The sequence below is a fragment of the Parus major genome, chromosome 5 (genome assembly GCF_001522545.3).
Source record: "Parus major isolate Abel chromosome 5, Parus_major1.1, whole genome shotgun sequence".
NCBI classification, from domain to species: Eukaryota; Metazoa; Chordata; class Aves; order Passeriformes; family Paridae; genus Parus; species Parus major.
The window spans coordinates 44858431-44875193 of record NC_031774.1 but is presented as its reverse complement, the minus strand read 5'-3'; the positions used below and the strand labels follow the sequence as shown (position 1 = coordinate 44875193).

Genomic DNA, 16763 nt, shown 5'->3' with positions numbered 1-16763 from the left:
CCCCACACACACATGAAGGATACCTGACAATCTCTTCAGGAGTTTCTTTTCAGGAAGATGATTCACATGGTGCTTCCGTAGAGACTGAATATTTGAATAATTTATTTATTATTAGCATTCAGTGTGTTTGCAGTAGTATTACTGAAGAAGAAAAATTAAGTCAGAGGGGTTGTGCAGTGTGTCCCTAAGGGAGTAATTTGAACAGCAGAGCTCTCCTTTGTTTGGGAAAGTGGGTAAACTCCTAGTGGGGCTGCTGGGGTCCTGAGGGTGCTGGTAAGGGCTCTTGTTTGTGAGAGGATTTTGTAATGGCTTTAGCACTGTACAGTCAATAAAAAAATCCCGGGGAGTGCCTGAATTTTGCAGTGATTCATATGAAAATGGTGACTCTGGGATGACATTTTTAGCTCTGTATTCTGTGTAGGGTGTGTATATACCTGTGCAGTTTGTATGTAGTCTTTTTATTCCTATTTTTCTAGTTCAGTGTGTAAAATATGGTAAAAGCTGTTATTTATTAAGTGCCTGAAGTGTGGTCCTGCTAACACTGATGTTAGAGCCATTAGTATGACAAGGGGATCTCCCTGTGACCTAAAGGTCTGAGCTACCTTTGGTCTCTGAAGTAGAGAAGGAAGGAAACAGAAGTCCGTCAGACAGGTGTCGGTAATGGTAGATGACTTTGCAGAGTACACAAAGATAAGTTGAATTCCTAATGTGTTTAAACTCAGTAACTTATGTTTCGTATCTGCATGAGTGTCTTGACTATCTTTTCAGATAACTCTGCTTATTTTGTAACAGTCCTGTGTAGTGACTTTTGAAATTATTACTTCTGAGTGACTCAAGATGAAGTTTACTGACTTTGTTTACTTCCCTTGACAACTGGAGAGTGTGGATTAGTGCTGCAAGGCAAGTCCTACCACAGTATTAACCTTGGGCATAGGTTCTGAGCACAGGTCTACTCTCCTGTTCTGCCTTCAGTCAACTGCTGTGTGAGTGGTGGCAGTAAAACAGCACTTTGCAGAACACACCAGAGAGAGAAGTAACTGCTGGAAGTTCCTGCAGTACTGGCCTGGCTGCCTCAGTAACTGCTGTAGTGTTGGAAAGAAAATACATGGGAAGTTACCCCCAAAGCATGAAGAAGGTAAGAGTTGAATAGTCCTTTTCCTGGCAGTTCAGTACTGAGGTAACCTACAGGTACTGTTTTTCCAAGGATGCTGCTAAATGGCTTCGGATCTGTTCTTAGATTGTTTTCAGGTTGGTCCTGCAGGTGATGTGGCTATGATTTTGTAATCTGAACACTAGAACCCACTTCCTTTAAATTGCCAGTAGCTGATCTCAGCTTTTTTAGGGAAAGTATTTTCTGTGACTGACCCTTCTGGAGACATCAGCACAGGTGCTTTTGTCTAGAGACATGTTCCAATGTTCCTCCCACAAACACACATACTTGACTGACTTAAAAATGGAAAACTGGCCGTGGTGCTCTTGAGTTTCAGTTGGGTGAAGGAAGATGGAGACTAGATAGAGCAAAAGTAACTACAAGTTCCTGTTTGGTGACTTTTTCCTTTACTACGACTGCCAAACATCCTCCAGTGTTTTCCTTTCCATGCCAGGAGTTGTAGTCTGCTCAGGAAGTGAGGGCTGTTTTCCTGTTGTGATTGTTTGCATGCAGCATAACTGGGTACCTGGTGGCACAGTGACAGCATCTCCTAAGGGGATGTCATGTAGCTGGGAAGTGTACTGGCTGTGATCACTGCAGATGTGGAGACAAGTCTGGCAGCAGCTGGTGTCAAATCTTTCCTCTAAGTGAAGTTTGGGGCTAGGCTACTTCTGCCTAGGCTGGGGCTTAGAGCAGTAAATTTCAGTGGCCTGTGACAGGAATATAGCACATGACCAGTTAAATCCCATTTTACAGGAGACATTCTCTGAAAAAGTCACAGTTAGAAATTAGTGGTGAAATTTGTATAGTATTGTGGAAAACGGTAGAGTATGGAAAGATTTATTTTCTGTAACTGTGAAATTATTGTGACTATTGCCATCAAAATCTCTGGGCTGATGAGCTGGAGCATATGCTCCGTGCTGAGAGTCTGTGAATGTTTGGCATTCCTAAAATGTGAAGGTGGCTGATATTAGAAGCAATCTTGGCTTTCATAATTCTAGAGTCTGAGAGCACAGCTACAAGACAGGCATATGCCTGTGCTTTACATGGAGATTACTAAAATAAGAATATTATTGCAGTTGTGTTGCTATGAGCAGTTTTGGTGATGTGCAGATTGCTATGAGCAAGGGAACGCTGTTGTCAAGTTGGGCTTTTCCTTGACTATGTCAGATTTCTTGAGCCAGACCTATTTTAAGAAAATTAAAACAGAAGGTCTAGGAATTTTTAAGATGCTCTCCTGCTAGGACCTGCTTGTGTGATGGGCAGTCACCTGATTTTGGATCCTTGGGGAAGGCAAAGCTTCCTTACTAGTAAAAGGAAGAAAATTATGGGACAGACAGTGATGGTGATCATGTCTAAGCAGTGTTCATGTCTTGTGAGTTTTCTTGTATGCTCTCTGTGTTAATGATGGTTATGGTTAACATTGGCAATGATTTTTCCCTTCTAAGATGCTAGAAATTTCTTCCTGTCGGTCAGAGCAGATCTCTGTTCTGCTGGTAACTTCTTGATTATATACAAGGCATTTCTTAAACATCCAAAAAATGGTAAATTAATAGAAATGGAATATTACTAGGAGAGCTTAATTTTATCTGAAATGCTAAGAAAAGTAGAAGCTATCTTGAATTGATTGGGTGGTCAGTGGCTTGCACATTTCACTGCTATGCCTTATTTAAGCTAAATGTGAAAAAATCCATTGGTTTCAGATATTGGAATAAATCTTGCTGCTAGAAATTCTTGAGCTGTACACTTGAGAGTATGCAGAGCTCTGGGATGGCACAGTTTGTTCTTACAACTATGAATTCATAATTTGATCTTCCTGAAATTGATAACAGACTAGAAAATGAATTGGGACTGCAAGAGGAAAGGAGGCAGGTTTTTTTTCAGGAGAAGTATAATGTATTCAGAAACCCCAAAACCAAATTCTGGGAATCTGTTGGGGTAAGTAGTGGTTTACACTGAAGGTTTCAAACTACTAGAAGTACTCCTGCCAAGATAGTAGACTGTGAACATGAACCTACTGTACACAGCACTTCTTCCTCACATGCTTTGTAAAAGGAAGTGAAGTTGCACCTGGATCTTGACAGACAAACTTTTACAAAACAGTCCTCTCTAATCAGCAGAGTGGAATAAACTCATTTTCTTACAAGTGTAAGAGTCTGTAGGACTTTTAGACTATAAAAGAATGTATCCTCTCTTGAATGCATTTAATACTGATCACAAGTTAGAAAATATAGAAAATGCAGCTTTTCTTTAAATTGGTTTTGGACAACCTCTGTCAACTTGGAAATAGGATTATAGGATTTTTGGCTTCATCTGCAGGTTATTTCTTAGTTTCCTTTCTCTTTGCAGGTCAGAATGTCATACTTAGAATTGTCTACAATAAAAATAATAAATTCTGTTTCTGACATTATTTATTTCTCTGTCTAGCCTGTCATTCTGCTCTCTAGTGCACAAGAAATTGAAATTAATTGAAATTAAAATCACTCAGACAGTGTCCTAATTTTTACTTTCACTCATATTTTGAATTAAGATACTAACAACACTTCCTGCATATCATTCATTTTTATATTTCAACATCCGTGCTTTTCATCTTTTAAACACCATTTATTTATTTTGTGTGAATACTTATATTGTTTTTTGTTATAATAAAATAGGAAATGCTGCTTTAGGAACCAGAAGTTGAGTTTCAACACTCCATTTCTGATATTAATACATTAAGTAACTTGTTTCTCCTGAGAAACAAGAGCAATACCTGATTTTTCTTGGAGACAAAAATGTAGCTGAGGCCAGCCCCACTTGATCAGCTGCATTTGTACAAATACTTCTGTGCCTTTATGTATAGTTAAATGCATTTAATATCAGTATAGGTAATGTATTGGTTATAAAGAAATACATAGATTTTTTTGTAGAAAATTTTCCCTTTTTATGGTAAAGATTTGGTGCATCTGCCCCATTGTGATTGTCGTGTATTAGTGGTTTGGCTGCTTAAAGAAACATCATCTAAGATACTGACGAAAGTAGGGTTTAACATGAATTTGTGAAAATAAAGCTTTACAGAGCTGAACGGCAAGGTTCACTCCATTACCTACTACACAGGTTAAAGCAAACAAAGGAGGATCAAATTAGAAGCAACTTAGAATGATTTATGTGGAAGCCAGGAATGCAAAAGGGGGTGAGGGTGCAGAGTATATGGATGCAAAGATAAAGGTGCAAAGCGGTTTGGCAACATTTAATCATTGATTGAGTACTTTAACATGAACAAAGTGATTCAGTAGGGTTCACTACAATTACAGCGACTTAACTGTAGGTTTGAGTTAGTCACGTTGATGTCATGATCAATTTGCTCCCAGAGGTAAAACGATAGGTGCGCTTGTTTCTATGTGTGTAAAGGTGCCTATCAAAGATTCATCTCAGGTTCAGTGAAATACATCAAATCCCTTTGAGTTTCCCAACAGGCAAGGATTGCACCTTGAGGAGCACTGACATATCTACAGGGGGTGACTTTCAGCCTAGGTCTCATCATCCATAATGGTGCTTCGAGTATCTCAAGCTTAAGGTTTGCAAGCTCTATAAACATTCTTTTCTCTCTATTGTTGTGTGTTTCTGTCAGTTCTTCCTCTCAGTCCTCTGAAGCAAAAATGAAGTTGTTCCCCTCATGCTTTTTCCTCCCCATTCCCCTTCAAACAGTTCAAGTTTTGATTATTACAGTTGACATTGCTAATGCTTGAGGCAGTTAGGAGTTAAATCAACAAGGTATACTATAGAATTGTTTCATATTTTTAAAACATTGTTTAATCTTACATGACTATGAATTTGTGTTGGCATTCTGTCCATAACAGCTTTCTCTATTACCAAAGATAGGTTTCTATCTGTGTCTTAGGTTGCAGACACCTTATTTGCTGCATTAAGTTTCTATAGGGACGTCAAGGAATATTTCTGGATTTGTCTCTTGCAAATTTTGCTGATGAGAGAGTTCTTTTGTTTTCTTTTTATACTAATAATAGCACAACTTCCCTTGGTCACTGAAAATCCACAAGCTAGATCTGCATTTTCAGACTTCTTGTAGAACTGAGTTAGTGGCTTAAAAACATAAATGAGCAAATGCTGGTCAAGATGTAGGATTGATTAAGAAATTGAAGAATTTAATGCATTTATAAATATATAAATATATGTTTATAATATATAAATCTTTATTTATTTATTTTATTGTCTGTGAGGTGTTCTGGCTATTTGGTTTTGCTTTTTGGCTTTTCAAGTTAGTTCCTTTTACTGTGTCAGTAACTTAGCTGCTGCTTTAAATGGTTTACAGTGTCTTGCACAAATACAGCTCTTTCTACTCCTCCTGTGTAAATGAAGCTGCTGTATTATTTGTAAAAAGATGAGGCTTTAAACATGTGAGTTGTTTTCTGAGTAAAGGCTTTGACACAGCTGGTGCAGAATACAGCACTGACACTTGTTCTTAGTACTTTGGACTGTATTAATCACTGACAAGGCAGCCTGTGTACGACATGGGTGCTCAGCAGACAGTTTCGTACAGAAAGGCACTTCTACTCAAATTGATTTCAAAATACCCAGCAAACCATTTAATTTCCCCATACCATCTGTTGAACAGCTTAATGCTTGGAGGCAGAAATAAGACAGGGCAGAGCTGGATGGGGACAGAACTGAGTGAACACACAGTGCTGCAAGGTCATGACTCCCTGGCTTTTCGGGTCTGTCACGATGGGGCTAGCAGGGCTCCAATTACTTCTGAAGGACAGGATCCAAATTTACTGGAAGATTTCTGAAATGAATCCTTCTGAAATTTTGTTCCTAGGATCAGCAGTTACTCTTTTGCCAGACTTGCAGCTGCATCTAGGTCCATGGCATCATGATTTATTTTTTAAACATTCCATGATTTGACTGCTGTCTTTAGGGATGCCCCTCTGTTCTACACAGAGGTGATTCTCTTGAAGAGTGACACACTTTAAACTCTGCCAGGTAGCTCTTAGTTTTTGCTCTTAGGAGGATGGCCAGCAAAGATTGTTAAACAAACATTCCTGAGTTTTTCACTGATATTTTACTTACTCTGTGATTAACTGGAAGAAAAAATCTTTTTATTTACTAGAGGAGGAAAGAGATATGTAGAGGTTCAGAATGAGACTTGCTAGTAGACAAGACCACTGAACAGCTGTTCAGCAATCTACAGATTGAGTAAAATAGCTTAAGATGATGCTAGTGAACTACTAGTCTAATTAAAGGCATCTCTTATTTTTTTTCTCAGGGTTTTGTTTTTTGGGGGTTTTGGAGGGGGTTTTTTGTGTGTTTTTTGAGTTTATCTGAACAAATAAAGATGTAGGCAGTACTTTGAGTGGAATAATCTTTTTCCACTGAAAATTAACTTAAAATAATAAAAAGGAAAAAAGTGTAATTTAGAAACAGATCTTCACAGTTGCATAAAAACATTTTGCAGTTCCTGTAGATATTTTATTCAGCTGGTAAACCTGTTTTATAAGCTGAAATTCTTTTCCACATAATATCCTACAGGAGTGTACTGTGTAAACCTGACAGGAGGTAAGGGACAGCTTTATAGACACAAGACAATACGGAAAGAATCTTAAAGCTGCATTTTTGAACAGCCCATAACTTGCAGTTCAGGGCACACCCATTGTAGCCCCTGGTCAAGGGTCCTGAGAGAGGAGTGGAGCTTCACCAATGCTGCCCGTCTGTCACCTTGGAAAACTCGGGTTTGAAACAGTTAGCTCTGGTTTCATTTTGAACTCTGAACTCATGTGAGCACCCGTATCTGTAAATGCATAACCCCTCCACCATGCTTTTCACATGTTTTTGTTTTACAACATGAAGGTTGGACCATGGTTCCTTATTGAAGGATATGAAGAGCTTGTATCACTCACTGTAGCTGCTATAGATGGCACTGTGAGCCTCCCTTCCTCTGTGTGTGCTGGTTGAAACAGCCATCTACACTGCTTTTAGGGACTGCCTGATGTGCTCAAGTGCAGCACCCTACCGACTCGAGGCTTTGTCATATTACAGCTATCTCTTTCAACCTCAGCTAGCCTGGATTCTTCATGTAGGTTATTTCCATAAATCAGGAAGGGAAATGCTGTTGACTTTACATAGGAAGCCTGCAAGCTGAAGCCTGTAGTTCTTCCCTGCAGGCATGACATTTGGTCATTTAGATGCAAAAAAGCCGTGTATCATAAGTACCCTTAGGTATGCAGGCTGCATCCAAAATAATAAACAAGAGTTTCCTGCTGACCTTGCTTGCTGGAAGGCAGCAGTTGCCTTTGGCCAGGAGACTGCCCGCTTAGGGAAGCCAGTCCTTTGGGGATGGTGGTGATCCTCAGCTGGCCAGTGCCAAGAGGCCCCTTTGAGGGGCAGAGCTAGGTGGCCTCTCCAAAAGGAAACTGTCTGTCACTTTGATCCCACAGTTCCTGTGAGCAGCTACTGTTTTGAAAAGAGGCAATTTAAAAAGCAATGTTGGAGACGTGCAGAAGGAGAAATTAGCTGATGAGGGCTAGTTGGAGTAAACCAACTAGTATTAGTATTCAAGATGTATTTAGTAATGCATCTGAGACACCCTTCTGAGAGTTCAGATGTACTTTTTCTTCTCTTCTTGGATTCCCTGAACTGGCTGGCAGGGAACTTGATGTTTTACATCAAGTGCCAAGTTTCTTAAATTACTCAAGATTTAGCTAATTCTCATGAATTCAGAGGAAATGCTGAAGTTTGTGAAGATTTTGACATGCTGTTCTTGTTATACCAACACAAAGATTCATCCCAGCTTTCTCTGCATTGCTTTGTGATGGTGGTTTCACAAGTCGTAATTCTTGTACACTTGCTGAACTTTGCCAGGCTGCTGTTCTGCCATAATGTGTTCTACTGACAAAGCTGACTGTCAGTTACGTTAATTGGCTATTGGTAGCAATTTGTCACCTACGAGTCAAATACAGGCTGGAAAAAAATAAGCTTAAATCTTTCCATACAATTTTAATTCAGCTCTCCTGTTATGTGTACTTTAGGATACAGATCCTCTTATTGTATAATTGCTTAACCTGTGGGTTTGGTTTTTTTTTCCCATTAGTCTCTTGCTTTATTGATTGCAGTAACTGTGGAAATGGTGATTTGGAGGACAACTTCAATCTACTGAAATGCTGTATTTTTCTAGTTTTTAAGTGAGTCATCTTTTGGTGGGTGGAGTTGGTTTGGGGTGTTTTGGTTCTGCCACCTTCATGACTTTAATTTAGGTTTGTTATTTGTTTATGGAAGAAATTCTAGACCCAATTCTATCACACTTCTGCTTGTCAGTTCTGTAAGAGATGGAATGAGTTCATATACTGCATTATCTGAGGGGCTCAAAAATAATAAAAATGGAACTCTTGAGCACCCATTCTGAAAGTTCAAATCTACTCAGATTGTAGTGAGGTATTCATTTAACAAAAAAGAATTCTTAGTTGTTTAGTTGGGTGTTATTCCCTTTGCCTTTGCCCATGTAAGTGTCTTTACTCAGTATTTGATTCACTAAAATTTGAGCTCTGGGTTAGCTATCAAGGAAAACCATTTCCATTTTTTTAGGACTTCATAAGCTTGTTACTGTAATAGAAATGTATTATACCTAAGTTTATTCAGGCAGGGCTTTTCTGTAGTTGGTATGGCACATGACAAAGTGAAAATGAGAGACCTTGGCCCTCATTACCCAGTAGATACCAGTGTCTAAATCTAACATGTCTAAACAGAACCCCTTAGATTTTCTTTCTTTTTTTTTTCTTTTTTTAATTTTCAAAAACTGTGAAATGTTTTCAAGAATGATAAATTACTTGGATTGTGATAACTCAGAGCCATATAGAGCACGTCTCACTCTCAAAATACTTTCAAGCACTGCCTAATTAAATCACAAAGCATCCCTTCTGGTGTGTTTAGGTGAGCACCAGTACCTCTGGCTAAAATTGAGGGTTTGAGCAACTTCTTCAGAGTGAGGCCTATGCCTGTCAGGTGTGGCAGGAGCCACAGGATTGCGGAGCCCTCCTTGGTTCCTGCATACTTTTTTAAAATTCACCTTGTGAAAGATTCCCATCATAGTCTACAAATATGTCCTAAATTTGTTAATTATCTGCTTGTACATTTTCGACATGGAGTCTCCAGTGAATGCAATATTGCATGGTCTCTCAGTTGGGTAGGAAACTTGCCATAGGTTTTCTTTGCTGCTAATGGACATTTGCTGCAGGATTGCTTTACAGAAGGTCAGAAATAGGCAGGTGTTAGAGGGGGTGAGGGACCTCCTGCCCTTGTCCAAATGAGAAGATGCATATCGTGACCAAGGAGCAGAGAAAGGAACTAGGGAATAACGGGTTGTTTGTGAGAAGTGGTTATAAATCCCATCAGCACTTCCATGACTAAAGAGCGTATCCTTTCATCTCCAGTAATCTGTATGAGCCTTTACTGCAGGCATGGCTGCTGTGTAAGAGCTGGGCTCGCTTTCCTGTTTCAAACACCGGTGACACCTTCTGCCGTGGGTTCCCAAACTTTAGCATGGGAACTCTGGAATTTCTGTCAGGTCACTACAGATATCTCAGGTGTTGTCCCTTGGGTGTCTGTACTGGCAGCTGGGGCTGCATATACATGTGTCTCTGTCCGTACAGCTGTTGGAGCAGTCACATAAGCAAATATGAGGTCTGTAATTTCCTGCAGTATTTTCTCTATTTAAAGTACTTGAATCACAGCACTCAAATTAAGTAGTTCATGCACTTTGGAATTGAAGAGACTGCCTTGGAGAAACTCTCCAACTGCAGCTGAATTAATGCTAACCAGGCCTGAGTATTGCTAGAAATAAATAATGAGTGGATGAGGGGCTGAGAAACCTGGCAGAGTTTCAGAATGCAAAGGTGGGGTGGCTGGGGAGCATTATCTTATCTAAATGGTAATTTCTATTCTGTATGTTAATTAAAACACATAGTGTACAAACTAGCATTTAGGAAGTCTTTTGGAGGATCTTTTCCTAAGGGAATGTTTTGCAAGTAAATTGTGAGTTGTACATGCCTGCTCAGTGCAGCCTGTAAGAACTGCACTGAAGCAAATAGTCCAAATTATACGCCCTCTTTAAGCAATGGGATCTTATGTATGTTGGTAGTTTTGGGAGAACTGGTTTTATTTTGTTCATAATAATACATTTTAGATATCATTATGTCAGAGAAAGAACAAAGCTATGTTCATGAATCTGTAGAGATTAACAGTGTGACATTGAGGAATCTGGCTCCAGAATACAGAAGAGTCACCAGTTTCAAAAGAAGATTTTCTGTAGGAATTGAGACATTTTCTGTATGTCTTTACCTATATCTTCATGATTTTTTCTCATGAAGACTGGTTAAACAAACTGATTCATGAACTAGTTTGGATGAGTTAAGCCTTAAATATTACTGTCTATTTATTGTAGGTGTAAAAACAAGGTTCCCATTTAGTAATCAGAAGTTATTTACATAACAGGCATGGTTTTTGTTATTTTGTCAGTTGTGTTTTCTATGCTGTCTCGCTGTACATTCATGACTGATTTGTATTCATTCTGCTTCTGCATAACATCCTTTTTTCTGCATCTTGGGTGGAATGATCTACTACCCTGGAAGAGATAGCTACTGCTTTTTTATTGGTTACTATGCCTTATTATGGAACATAGGCACACACCACTTCAAAAAACAAACAAACACAACAAATCCCCCTACAAAATGTTTCTCACTTGAAAAAGGTAGAATTTCTCAGCTTTGTAGTAATTGCAGTGACCTCAGGTACAGCAAGTGAATAACAATGAGAGCCAAAGAAGAGTCTTCGACTAGGTTTAGAGGCAGGGATTTTGATTTTTAAATTTTTGCAAAGGGACAAATATTTCCTGTCATGAGAAGAAGAAGTTACAAATGCCTGTGTGGAATTAAAAGGGATTTGGAAATTAAATGCAACCCTGTGCCCCAAATATGAAATTGCGTGTGGCTTGCCTGGGCATTTCAGGAAAATCCACTGATCCACTGTCCTAATATAATCCAAATAATTAGATTTTGGATTAAGGTAGGCTATAGTCATCAAAACCAGAACAGGTAGAGATAATTTTTGTCCAGTCTGAACCCTGTCTTATTATGCGTAGGGCTTTTTTCCTATTTCTAAACCTCTATATCTTTCACTTCAATGATTAATCTACAGGCAGAGAGCAAAAGTTATTAAGGCTAGAAACAGACAAAAAGATAAATGCTGACCTTTCTAATTGGCTCTTGAAACCTGAAATATTTACCGCTCAAAGGATTTATAATGTTTGTGGAATGATTTGTCATCCAAACTGAGTATTTCTTGCTTCTTCATGAATCCATGCTAACCTCAGATGAGTAAGTATCTGTTGGTGCCTCCACATAGTGGATTTTTTTGGCATCATAGGAGAAAGAAATCCAACTTCCAACTGATGCACAATAAACTTCAGTAGCCAAGTGTACTTTGCTGTTGGTTCCCTCACTTGCTTTGCTAAGTGTGGCTGTGGCTGGAAATGAATGGTTCACTTCTTTATCTGAAGTCTTTGGCACCAGGAGTCAAGACTTAATCATTTCCTATATTGATGGGTAGCAGAGCATAATGGATCTCTCAAAGCTGACAGGGTGATATTTTGTTGTTTGCACATGTTCTCTGGAGTTACTGGAGAGGGCTATAAAACCTGTGATTCTCTGCTCCACTGTGGATTTGGGATTTTCAGGTCTGCCCCTGGGGTGGGTGGAGGTTGTTCTCTGCTGGTACTGAAGCTGAGATATCCGACAGTATACTAGAGAGGGAGCCTGAGTATCACCACTGAGAGCATGCTTGTTTTAACTGTGCTCTGCAAAGTAGCTAGGATTAACCATATGCATTGTAATGTATTACAGCACATTTTATTAACAGAGAATAGTAACTTCAGCATTTCACTGACAAATCTATAGTCTCTCCTCACAATAAGGACTCAGGAAATGTGATGAAATGGCTTGCCTTTGTTGGAGTGTTGGGCTGTGAAAAGAATGCTAGAAAGTACTATACTTTCACAAAGAGGAGAAAAATAGACAAGCATTAAAAAAACCAAAAAAGACCTTTCCTGTGGATTTGTTGCTGTGATAAATGCAGTGCATTCCAGGGACTTAGGAAAGTGAGTCTTTAAAACTGGCCTAACACACAAAAGTGCAAATGCACCGATCTAATCCTTTAAAAGTAAAATCACTTTGACTTTAAAAGGAGTGGTAAGCTTCGTACTGGGTCCCTGATGGATAAACGATCATTGATGTTTCAAAGTATCCCATGTAAACTCATTCCTAAGTATTATGTAATAGCCGAGGATTTTAGGAGAATTATGATGTAAAAGCTTGATGCCTATTTAATAAACTGGTCATTAATTAGAGTTAAACAATTTACTTCAGGGGTGAAATGAAGAGTAGGTTTGCAGCTCTTTTCATTTTAATTGCAGCATCTGTTGCAAGCCTGGATTTCCCTTCCCTGCTACATTGATGCTGTATGTATATTTTTGGCAGTGCTTTGGCATGGCTTGGCTGCATTTTGGAGGAGTGATATCTGCCCATGCCATGAGGTACTGAGGTTTTCTCAGGAGAAAAAACAGGAGCAAATTCTTAAGCCACTCTAGCTGTTTTGGTCTGGTTTCCTAGCTATGCTTTCCCTTTTTTTCCCTATCTCTTCCACCACTTCCAATTAAATCATGTAGAGGAAGGCACCAGTTATTGTACCAGCCTTATAAAAACATATGTTTCTAGGTAAATTATGATTAAATTTGCTCAGAACTTCTGCTGTGGCTCACGAAGGATTCCATCAGTACCTAGCAAGTTCTCCAAAAGCTCCAAATAAGGTGCCAGCTACTTAAAGTTTGGGACCAGTTGTCAGCTGTGTATTTGAGTCTGCCATGTACTGTGAATTCAGCTTTGAACTTGTTGCTCTGAAATGAGAAGTAGGCTCACACTCAAAATATTTGAACTTCAGAATTGCCTCAATTTCTGCAGCAACCACTGTCTAAATCAGAAGAAGAATGAGCATTTTATAGTTACACTTCCCAAGGCATGAATGTCCTGACCTAGAAGGACAATAGGCACAAGTGCTGTCAGAGAAGGAAGAGTCAGTACCTTACCTGCTGTAAGGTCCTCAATGACCCAAAGCAGTACATGGAAGTTAAATTAAAAAGGAAACAATTATCTTGTTGAACTAAAATCAGAAGATATTACAACTTCATTTCTTCCTGAAAAGTCTTTTCTTTCTCCCCAGAATAATTAACCCCAAACTTTGCAATGAAGACCTGAGTTTCTTGTTATTCAGAGATAAGTATAAAATTTTAATTTCCTGAGAGAGTAAACTATTTCAAGATAGTGATACTCCAGATTTGATTGTAATTCCTGAAGTTTTTTTCTCCTGTGGCCATTGGTGGAACAAAAACAAATATGTTGCTCTTACTTGAGCCAGTGGTATGAGTTAGTGTACACAGCAAATGTTGCTGGATGTTAGTAAGAACAGTTTGGGGGAAATTTTGACCAGTTCTTTTTAGGTGGAAAACATTTTATTTCCTCCCCCACCAACCCTTTGACAATGTTTGTTTGTTTAGTTTTTTGGGAAGTCCTGATTTCACACAAAGGCATTCATTAAGGAAAACCACATGCACAAGTTTTGCACTGTGTCTCTTGGATACAGAGAACAGTGTTCAGGTGTTGCCTTGTCTCAATAAAAGTTTTAATTGCTTTCTTATATAAAGGACCTTCAGGAAGTGATGTATCAGCTGATGGAACAGAATGAAAGCTTCACTTACACAGTGGGTGAATACTGGTACTGAAGCCACTTCTTTGTTACCCATGGGCTGAGTCCTTGTACCAACCTGTGTGTGTGATACGCATGGTGCACAGATCACCTGTGGGCTAATCCATGGGTGCTGCAAGCACCAGCAGTGATGCTCCTCTGTGTCACATGACAAAGTAACACTTCAGCCCCTGGAAGCCTGTGGAGTTACAGGAGCTTTCACCAAGGATTTAAGACTGTGTGTGTTCTCAGTGAAAGCAGTTTTAAGAAAACTTTCCCATAAGGACCAAGAGTTTGTCGTAGTAGCGCTGACACATGCCCTTCATGTAGCTGTAGTTTGAATAGGCAAAAACGAGCTTGTTTCATAATACTGGCATTAACTGGGGGCTTTGAGCTTAACTAGGGCATGTCTGTTGTAGTATGAATTGCAGGAGGAGAAAAGTTCCCAATATTTAATCATATTTGTACAACTTTTTATACAATAATTATGTGTTTTACTCCGAACATCATGTTATATTGGGAAGTAAATGGATAGGCTGAGTCTGAATTTTAAGTGTGAGCAGTGTTTAAAAAGCAATTAACACAGAGAGGTGTACTGAGTGATAAATGGGGGAGGAGGCAAACAACCGAGAATGAAATGATCTTGCTGTAACAGTTTTATGTTCAAGAGATGCAATAGGCAAGTGACTCATGCAGTGCCTGAATTTCTGCTGGGCTTTTGCACAAGACAAATCTTGGGGCAGCACAGTGTATGCAGGGATTCAACTGGCAGCTTTGATTTTTCCTAGTGGCTTTCCTTTGCCCACAGTAAGGATGAGTGTTTAATTGCACAAACATCATTTACTGAATATAACATAATCAATGATAAAAAATTTAGGTTTTACTTTGAGTTGGGAAGACATTAGAAAGTGAGATTCTTATGGGTCTAACTTTTTCTCCCCAGTGACTCATGGACCTGTATGCAGCACTCTGACAGTTGTGCAGTTTACAGCTGAAAATAAACAGGGTGAAACTCAGATGAAGTTGCAGTCAGGTTATCTAAGTGACCTTTTGACTACTAATCAACTTAAATACTTTCTTTGTATGCAATTCTGTCACTGGTGCAGGTGTGTCTGACTGCCAGTCAAGTTACAGGGGGCAACACTTGTTCAGGAGTAGAACAGCCCCCTGTGGTTTTTATTTAGTTGGATCTTTCAATCAATCATTTCCCTTCCCTCCAGAAATGACAGAGCTTGACGTAATAGAATTTGTGAAATTTAGAGAGATGCAGTCAGTGATGAGTCAGTACTTCAGTTAATTCAGTAAATCCTTTCTGTATTTTAAAATGTTTATTTTGTCTGTAACAAAACTCTTCCAAAATGTTGGGCTGGTTTTAATCCATTACGGTGTTCAGGAAAGAGAATGATTTACTGAAGATAGGGAGAGTAAATTATGATTCAGTTTGCCAAAAGAAAGGAAACTAAGTTTCTGTACTGTATTGAAAACGAAGTTCTTTAAAGACCTTCCAGATTTTAAGGCTTCTAGCTCTTGCAAGTGCTGTAGAAATTATTTAATATGCGAAGCACCAGTGTTTTGAAATATGAGTCACTTCTAAAAGCATTGCTGCAATTATTATATTTAAAAGTACTTATTTGGAAATAATTCAGAGATTTTTTATTTTGCTGTATGGGATGTGCTATATTTTATTCTACAAGAAATGCAGAACTGTAGCTGTACCTTCTGAGCAGTAAGCTTGGGCAGATTTTGTCTTAGTGTTTATTAATGTGATTTTACAGGTAAAGTCTCCTTGAAGATATACTATGCACCACCAAAAAAGCATTTTGCTGGCACAGCTGCATTTGCTAAGTAGAATAACTTACTTCACAAGCATCATCAAATGCAAACTGTCATGTGGTGACTCTCCCCGTGTTACATTGTCCCTCACTGAGTCTTGGTAGTTCCTGAGAACTGGCTGTGATCTGGTTCCTCGGGAGTATGGGTCCGTATCTGCCGGGACCATGCCCAGCCCTGCTGCATTCTGCTCATCCCTGGCTTCATCCAAAGGTGACAGAGATGTGTCCCTGGCTGGCGGTGCAGCAGAATCTTCTTGCACCTGGGAGCCCATCAGCAATATGCCAGCTATAACTGGGGAAGTTGGAATTGGCAAGCATATTAATGTATTATTTATCTTTATTAAAACTGGAAAATATTTTAGTGTTGTTACTGCTGAGCAGCTTCTTGGCTGTGTGAGTAAGACTGCCTTTTGGTGAAGAGCTGCTGCTATTTAAAGCATTTCAGAGCACAATGATAAGTACAAGCAATAAGCAGAACTCCATAGCTATAGATTAGATCATACCTGTGGCAGAAAGTTCCTATTGGGAAGGACTATGTCTTCTGACACAGTGCTGCACACCTTGCCTTTGTTTGTGTGGTTTGTTGGCTCTTTGCTGGCTTGCAACAAAAGCTACTTCAGACCATTGCTGCTGTTTCTGCAAATGGAGCACAAGTTTGGATCCAAAAGCCTTTCTGAACTTGAGGTTCCAGCAGTCACCAAGGAGGGCAGAAAATCAGTGCTGCTTGTGGCAATGTACCAAGGAACAGAGGGAATAAATTGGACTCAAAGTGTCAGAAAATGAGGTTACAAGGATTGCCTATGCCATTAGTTATGGTGGAGTTTATCTAGGAACAAAAATGTCATATATGTTTGTAATCCATTGCTTATATTGTTGAGAAGTACATTGTAAGTTAGCATTTCTTTGCCATAATTAGTTTAGAATGCAGGTGTAAAGGAATAGGGCTTGGATCATTTTTTTCAAGTCTTCGTTTATTAGTATGTTTAAAAATGTTTTATATT

General features: G+C 39.1%; 1 protein-coding gene across 7 annotated transcripts in view; it reads left to right on the top strand.

The window, feature by feature from the left end:
- Positions 1-16763, top strand: part of FOXN3 (forkhead box N3) — a 172570-nt gene that overhangs the window by 103570 nt on the left and 52237 nt on the right. The window lies entirely within an intron of this gene.